Source organism: Podarcis melisellensis, assembly GCF_964234715.1.
Source record: "Podarcis melisellensis genome assembly, chromosome: 16".
Lineage (NCBI taxonomy): Eukaryota > Metazoa > Chordata > Lepidosauria > Squamata > Lacertidae > Podarcis > Podarcis melisellensis.
Window position 1 is genome coordinate 38,824,839 of NC_138533.1, and position 8,201 is coordinate 38,833,039.

The 8,201-nt window shown below is 47.7% G+C and overlaps 1 protein-coding gene across 10 annotated transcripts in view; it reads right to left on the reverse strand.

Moving 5' to 3' along the window:
• CAMKK2 (calcium/calmodulin dependent protein kinase kinase 2) overlaps positions 1-5,668 on the reverse strand; it is a 52,557-nt gene extending 46,889 nt beyond the window's left edge. For 3 of the 10 annotated variants that reach the window (XM_081892805.1, XM_081892804.1, XM_081892803.1), the window contains exon 1: positions 5,513-5,662. The gene's annotated coding sequence lies outside the window, so the exon portion shown is untranslated. Of the gene's footprint in view, positions 1-2,492; positions 2,589-4,500; positions 4,523-5,512 lie in introns of those variants that run through there. The other 7 variants (XM_081892801.1, XM_081892796.1, XM_081892802.1 and 4 more) reach the window with 6 other exon arrangements.
• Positions 5,669-8,201: the final 2,533 nt, after the last annotated feature.

Consider the following 8,201-nt stretch of genomic DNA (forward strand, 5'->3'; position numbering starts at 1 on the left):
GTATACAAAAAAAAACCAACACTTTTCAAGGCCACCATAAGATAAACAAAAGCGAGTCTTCACTCATAAAAGACGTCTAAAACTTACTGGTAGGCGCATGGGGAAGAGAGAGAATAAGGATAATGGTAAAGGTTTATAAAACAGTGTGGAGGGAGAGAGGAAACATTATTGCCCCCCTTTCTCAGAATAGTAAAATTCAGAGTCCTCATCAAGCTGACTCTCAGCAGAAGTAAGACTGTTAATAAGGGGAGAGCTTACTCTCAAAACTCATAATTAACTTAATTAATTAAATGATTCTGATCTTATGCATCAAGGCAAAGCATAGAACAGCCTTTGCCAGTCTCGTGCCCTCCAGATGTTTTGCAATGCAGCTCCTATCAGCCTGGCGGGCACCAGGCTGGCAAAAACTGGCACAGAATATCAAAACGTATCTCAAGCAATGCAAAGCTGCCCACTTTCACATATCTTTGTTGGAAAAGCTGCAGTCAACTAGCATCTTAGCAATGTTGACTCCATGGCCTTGTGCCACCACTCTTGTTCCAATGCTAACAGAGCCTGAACAGGTCGTGCAGGTAAGTCTTCAGGTGGTGTTGAGAGGGAGGTGAGCTTTTCTGAGAATTCCTCTAAAGACAACAGACATTCCAAGGAATCATGTTTGTAGGCCTCATTGTTGCAGTGAGAAACCACAAAAAGATGAGAAATAGAAAGGAAGGTCCATCACATTAATTAATACCTTTTGCAGCTCTTATTGTTTCAAAAAGATGGTACAATCCTCCTCTCACAGGACAGGACTCCCTCAAAGCTCAAATGCAGGATCACTCATTTCTGCCTGCATCCAAATCTCCCCAAAGTGGCAGGGGGGAGCAAACAGCTCCTCCATTGGTTAACCAACCATTGTGGCCTCTGCCACATGCTCTCCAAAACCTGATATGGCTTCTGGGAAGATTTCTGTGAAGGAGCAGCCACAATAAGTTTCAGTTGAGGGTGAGTGGGAATTGGCTCTCTCATTTCCACATTGAAAGTGAGTCATGAACATCAGGGCTAAGAAATCCTCGTCTGCCAAGCCTTGCCAAAGCATTGTCACCCTGAGCTAAGTGAACCAGGTGGAAAGGGGTGCTCCTTCCTCCTCCGAAACACACTGGAACAATATTTAAAACCGGCAGTTACATTTTCCATGTGATATGGGGCTATCTGTTTAGCCCATTTTAGTGTTGGCTAAGTTCTAAAATCTTCCGGGATGTTTTAACTGTGTATTGACAAATGTATTTTTTTTTCTGGCTGACGGTCGAATAAAAGGTTGATGATGATGATTTTCCATGTGAATTCAAGATCAGTTTCAGCAAGAGAAAAGGCATTCTGCTTTTTTAAAAGCCTATTTTACACTCCAGTCCGCATTCACAGCAACTGCACATACACACAAAAGCAGTGAACTTCAGGGTCAGGTGTGAACAAACCCTCTGCGCTGCCTTCACGGAGTAACTCCACTTGGGTTGCCAAGTGATGGGTGTGCGCTGGGAGCGGAGGCAGAGTCAGGCCTGCACACTTGATCTAGGAAAATCAGCCCATGAGGTATTTCATCGCATGGTGAGAAATAAAACTTTAAAGCTGCCTGTGTCTCAGCTAAAACCCAACGGTTTTTTAAACTAGCACTCATTGAGACATCAGTTCCAACCACAAGCGCCGCCTTGGTCTGTGCTTTGCAAAGAGGAAGAAGGAAGGACCACATGCAAGGAGGTCCTAACGGGTCTCTTCTCTTCTCCTAGATTTCTATCCTCTTGCACAGCTAAGCAGGTCAGTCAGAAATCCAGAACACCAGACTGCAATCCCCCCCCTCCATTAGAGCCTCCGCGGTCAAAATCCCAGCACAACCTGGAAACCTCAAACGCATAATTCGGGGGAATCCAGCCTCTTGACCTCCCCTCCACCCGCTTAATCCAACACGGAATCCTCACTTCGACATTTCCCCTCAAGCCCTGGATCTCCCAGGATCTCCGTGGGCGGAAAGCAGCCCCCCGACAAAAACTTGCGGTGCGCAGAAAATAAGGAAAAAACCAAAACATGATGGGCAGCCTAAGACGCCTGGGGTTCCGCCTCCCCCACCCCCTCATTTCCCCCCCAGGGGAGGGCGAACGGGCAACCTGGGATGCCCCGGCTTTCTGGGGCAGCGGAATCTCATCCCTCCCGAGACCAGATGCCCGGAGGCGGCCGAGGCAGCGGCATCCAGAGGCGCCCGCCCGCTGCCTTTTCGCGGCGGGAGGGATGCGCAGCTGGCGGGGGCTAAACGGGCCCTCGTCAAATGGAAATCCCGCCGCCGCCGCCGGGCTCCCTTCGAAGGCACGATCCTGCCTCCCTTCGCCGCCGCCCTCGGAGCATCCCCGGAACCGCGGAAGCCAGGCTCCTTTTCGCGGGGGGGGGGCGCCGAGAAGGCAGGCGGGAAACGCGTCGCCCTTGGAGAGGAGGCGGCGGCGGCGCGCCCGGCCCCGATCCCTTACCTGGCGGCGGCGGCGTCTCCTCCCGCCCTTCTGCTGCTGCTCCTGCTGCAGCCGCGATCCCGGGAGCTGCGCGCCCTCCCGCCCGCGCGGCGCCCCCGATGCCAGCAGCAGCTGCGCGCCCATTGGCTGCGCCGGGAGCTTTTCCTGTGCCGAAAGTGAGAGTGGCCTGGCAGCAGCGCCGCCCATTGGAGGAGGCGCGCCGCCCAGGGAGGCCGTGAGTGGCCCAGATGTGGAGGGAGGGAGGGCGGCCGGCCGGGATGGGGCGCCTCCCTCCTGCGAAGGGCTCCCTCCCCTCCCTCTCCATCTCCATGCCTGCCTCCCCCCCCCCCCACTTTGCGCTGCGCTTCTCCTTCTGCTGTCCAGCCGCAGGGCGGGGGCGGGGGGGGGAGCCGGAGAGGCAGCAGCCCCCGCGCAGCAGATACAGGTCAGAGAACAGGGAGCTCGCTGCCCGGCGATCCTCAACCCACGACTGCAAAAGCAAGCCAGAGGGGGTTGCATTAATCATCACAGCAAGAAGGAGCGCAGAGAGGAGAAACGCCGTGGGAGGGCATCGTCTGCACCAGCCAAACCCGACGCCTCCGCCTGCCCCGGCTGCAACACAACATGTCTCTCTCTCGCGCGCGGGTCTCTACAGCCACAGCAAGCGCGGCATCCCTCCAGCAGTTTAATTTCACCCCCCATGGCGCATCCTTCCATTGTCTCTGGATGCAAACAACAACTAGATATAATAAATGTGCATTTACAATACTAGCTCCCTAGAAAGAACCCTGTGAGGTAGGTCACTGGGGTAGGGAGGTGGGCAGAAAATTTCCAGCTCAGATAATACACCAGAGATTATTAAACTATCATGAAAATATGCCAGTATTGCACATCATTTTTTTGTTTGAAGTTTATAAAAGCAATGGAAAGATTAAGTTGAGAATTAATGATATTGTTAATAATAAATGTGCATATAAGAATATTACTTCAGGGTCCTTCGCTGCTGTCTGCCTGTACACTTTTTTTTATACAAGTAATAGAAACATACATGCAGAGGACAATCGTAAAATATGCCCACTTTAATCTGCAGCCCACAAAAACTCATACCGTAATAAATTGGTTAAAGTGCCACAGAGCTCTCTGTTCTTCCTGATGCAAAAGACTAACACAGAACCTCCTCTCCAAAAAGGTCTACAAAGCAGTTGTTTTTATGAAAATACAAGAGCCTGCATGCTTCTTCCAGGAGCAACTCCAAACGTTCTCTGAAAAAGCAAAGGCCCGGCTTACCAGGGCTGACAGCTTTCCCTTCTGAAAATTCCAAGAAGACTGAGCTTGGAAACCAGGATTATTGTACTGTAAATATTTTGGGGGGAAAGCCTTAGCAGAAAGATGGAGGGCCGTAGCTCAGCCTTACAGCATCTGCTTTGCATGCAGAAGGTCCCAGGCCAGGTTCAATCCCTGCCAACACCCGGCAGGGCCGGGAATGTCCCGCCTGAAATCCTGCAGACCAGAATGCATAAAACCTACCAGTACATTAAATTCCCGGAGGCAACAACACCAAAAAAAAAAAAAAAAAAAAGGCAACGGACAAGCTGACCAATTCTCTCCAATTTCTCCCCCTCAGTCTCTTTCAGACTCTGCTGCTGCAGTTCTCAGGTAGATCTACACCACACCCGCTGTTAAAACAATTCAGTGCTGGGGTTTGCTCTTGGCCATAAGTAAATAAGAAGTAAATGGCAAGGCAAGAGGCATGTCTATCATGGATACAAGCTGGACAGGGGAGAAAATGGGTGTTGCATATCATGTTCCATACATCACTCTAAATTATATATTAAAAAATCACTGTTGAAGGTAAACTCCATTTTCAAACTGGCAGTCAAAAAAAAACAGGACACCATCTTGATCAGAGGCTTAGTAAGGGCAACCTGCCAGGCAGAGCAATGTTGTAGCTTCTCCATTAACCATGTGCCTGCTGCCTAAACACACCCAAAGCACTTTTTGGGGAGGGCGAGGCTTTGTTTCTTCTCACCTGCCATCACAAATATCCCAAGATATGCAGCACTGGACAGCAGCTAGTGGCTGGGTTTTTGTGTGTGACAGGGAGCGTTTTGTTTTGTTCAACAGCTTCCAAGCAGGCGCAGTTTTAGCACTTGGAGTTTCAGCTGCATTTCCTTCAAAGGTCCACAGCCATTCTTAAACCACTGGTACCTTGCAGAGGGGGGTGGGCAGGGATTAAATGTGTAAAAAGGATTGATCAGATATCACACAAAAAAGGAAGTACCGTAGTTGAAAGGAGAACTCTCCTTTTCTGTTTAACCAACACTGGTGGGTCACTATTTATTTACAAATTTGTATCCAGCATTCAGTATTTCTGTTTGCAGATAATGAAGCCATGATAATTAACCAATAACAAACAAAGTTAAAATATCAGAAGTATTAAGAGAAAAATGGCCTTTAAAACCAATTGCTGGTGTCAATACCCATTGTAATGAAGCCAAAGTACATTTGAAATAATTGCATATTCTTCTCATATGTTGCACCCCATGTCTATTCTCTTTCATTTTTAATGGCGCAGGGACCTGTCAAACCTGTTCTTTGTAAATCACCATGTATAGAGATGGTGAGATTGATTGATTGATTGATTGATTGATCTGTCAGGGATGCTTTATTTGTGATTCTTGCATTGCTTCACATCTCCCTTGCTAGCATACAATCATATGCATGCTTACTTAAAAGTAAATCTTGCAGAGTTCATCGGGGTTCACTTTCTAGTGAGTAGGCTTACAATTGTAGTCCAATACTGCTACTGCCTTGAAAATAGGCAATTTGCTGTGTGTGCAACCTACAGGTTGGGGGAGCCTACACAGTCTGATGGTTTTCTTCCACTGGGCTGCTTTGCTTCCAAGGCTATGCAAAGATGTTAAACGTTCCTCCTACCCAGACACACCGACTCTAACGAAGAGGGGGGTGGCCTACTTAAAAGCGGACACCCCAGAGCTACATTTCCGCTGAAACAATTGTTCAAGACAGATTTGCATTACCTTTGCATGTGCTAAAAGCTGCTCCTAGGCTCTTCTCCAGCTCCCAGGTCGCATCTGGAGGACTTTGCCATCCAAGAGTTTTCAATAATGCACGAATAAAAACAACACATCGTCCAGGACTGCTTTATATCAGTAGTCTGGTAAAGCTTGCAATTTGGAAACCAGTCTGCCTCCAACGGACTTTGGAACACAGGTGCACTCTTAGCTTTGAAAATAATGGGTTACCTGCCAACACCCACAGCACTATGTCAACAAAAAAGGATGTTAATCATAAAGCTGCATTGGCAGTACTAAAAAAACAACAACAACCCTCCCAAAGCCGTAAGCATCCCAAAAGGGGCTGGGACTCAGTCTGGCTATGCTTACATGGTTGGAGTGAGCTGATTTGAAAGATGCATTAGGCTAAGACAATCAAAAGGAAGTAGGAACATGGGAGGCTGCTTTCAGACCCTTGGACCATTTGGCTCAAATGTAGCATAATCTACACTCATCGCCAGCAGTGGTTTCAGGCAAGAGTCTCCCAACCCCACCTGGAGGTGCTAGAGGACGGAACCTGAAACCTGCTGCTTTGCAGGGAAGGCGCTCTGCCGCTCAGTATGGCCTTTACAGTGTAGTATGCTATAGAAGTTCCTATATAACATGCAGAGTCAACCATAAGGCTACCCTGCCCCAATGTATACGGCCAAATAGACATGAAATGCAAAACCAATTTTCTGACACAGAATCGTGGCAGGGCTGTGACTCAGTGGTTTTCCTTTTATTCACCTGCAAAATAAGAAAAAGTAGTTTGGGCCAACATGAGTCGATTCAGAACTCGCCAATCCCAGTTTGTCAGGCCAGTCCAAAAGATGGGAGTACCCAGGGTGTGTCTATCCTGTGTGTGGCCCCTCCTCTCCCTCCCAGCGAGAGGAATGGAGAGCCAGCAGCTCCCCTGATCAGGTCATTTAAGCACACATGACATTTTACAGCTCACACCCCTATAGATTCTTTATTTCCATTTTGCTGGTGGGAGAAATGAGGCACAGATGATTTCCCAAGACCGCCCATTGAGGATTTGAACCCGCCTTGCAGGAACACACACAGACACAACATGATCCATTGGGTAAACACCCTCTCGCTGTTACGTGGTCATGGCAGGAACTGTGGCTCTGAGCTGGATACGAAGACTGCATATATATATGTAAATGAAAGGGCACCGATACAGAGGACCTGCAACAATATGTGGTAACATGGAACACTTTTGTTCAGGGTTGCAGCAAGCCAGTTACCCCATCTGCCAGGATACTCCATTCCATTTCACCCACCCCACCTCGCTTAACAGTTTAGCATCTTGTAGTCACCAGGGATAGACAAATCTGCCATTTTCAGGTCTCTCAGTGTTTTATTTTTCCTATCTACAGTTTTCCACAGCAATTTCTTTTTTTAAAAATCATGAGAATTTCTCAACAACTTAATGTGAATTTCTCCTAATAAACACTTTTCTTTTGATGCAGCTTTGACTTACATGCACATTTTTGCCAGCTATCTTCACTAATACATTCATTTGTATGTAGTTTTCCCCAATATATGTATTTTTGTAAACATTTTTGGGTTGAGCTTCCATCTCAAGGCGATTTACACACAATTAAAAACACAAAAGCAAGAAGTGCATTTAGAAGATTAAAACCATGGCGAAGACCCATTTATCCAGCTGGGAAAGGCTGCTGGAACAAAAATACATTTGACTCTTTCCAGGAAGTGAGGATAATGAGTGTTTGTTGTATCTTGAGGGGAAAGCTATTCCATACAACAGCAGCAGCCGCACTGAAAGCCCTGCTCAGAGTTTATGCAGAGCGGGCTTCTGAGATCTCTGGAACTTGCAAGAGAAACTCTCCTGCCGACTGCAGGGTGTATAAGGGATAAGGCAGTCTCTCAGGTAACCTGGTCCCAAGCTGTACAGGAACTTTTAAGTCAGTATCAACACCTTGAACTTGAACTGGAGAGCCAGTGTGGTGTAGTGGTTAAGAGCGGTAGACTAGTAATCTGGGGAACCGGGTTCACGTCTCTGCTCCTCCACATGCAGCTGCTGGGTGACCTTGGGCCAGTCACACTTCTCTGAAGTCTCTCAGCCCCACTCACCTCACAGAGTGTTTGTTGTGGGGGAGGAAGCGAAAGGAGAATGTTAGCCACTTTGAGAATCCTTAAAGGGAGTGAAAGGTGGGATATCAAATCCAAATCCAAACTCTTGAACTTGGCTCATTAGCAAACTGACAGCGATGCAAACCCCGTAAACAAGGCAAATATGCCCCAACAAGCAACCAAGTCACGGCGTTCTGCACCAGCAGAAGTGCCCAGATCAATCCCAAGGTAGCCCCAGATAGAGCACACTGTAATGTCAGTATACTTAGGATACATAATGTTTAAACTATTGTGGTAAAGCTGGGGTTGCCTTTGTTCATGTGGTTTCAGCTCTCTTGAGACATCCATGAGAGCTAGAAATTTTGTTCTTTTCCTCAGAAGCTGGTGAGGATGGCATGCTTTGTGTAACCTAGAAATGTTTTAAGAAAGTGATTGTACTGCATCAAAGCCAGGCATACAGGCTCTTAGTCCTTTCTGAGCCAACCACTTCTGTGTTTCCAAACACAGGGGAGGCGGGGAGAAGTCCCACACTTTATGAAGAAATTGCACAATTCGCAAGTAAGTCTCCAAT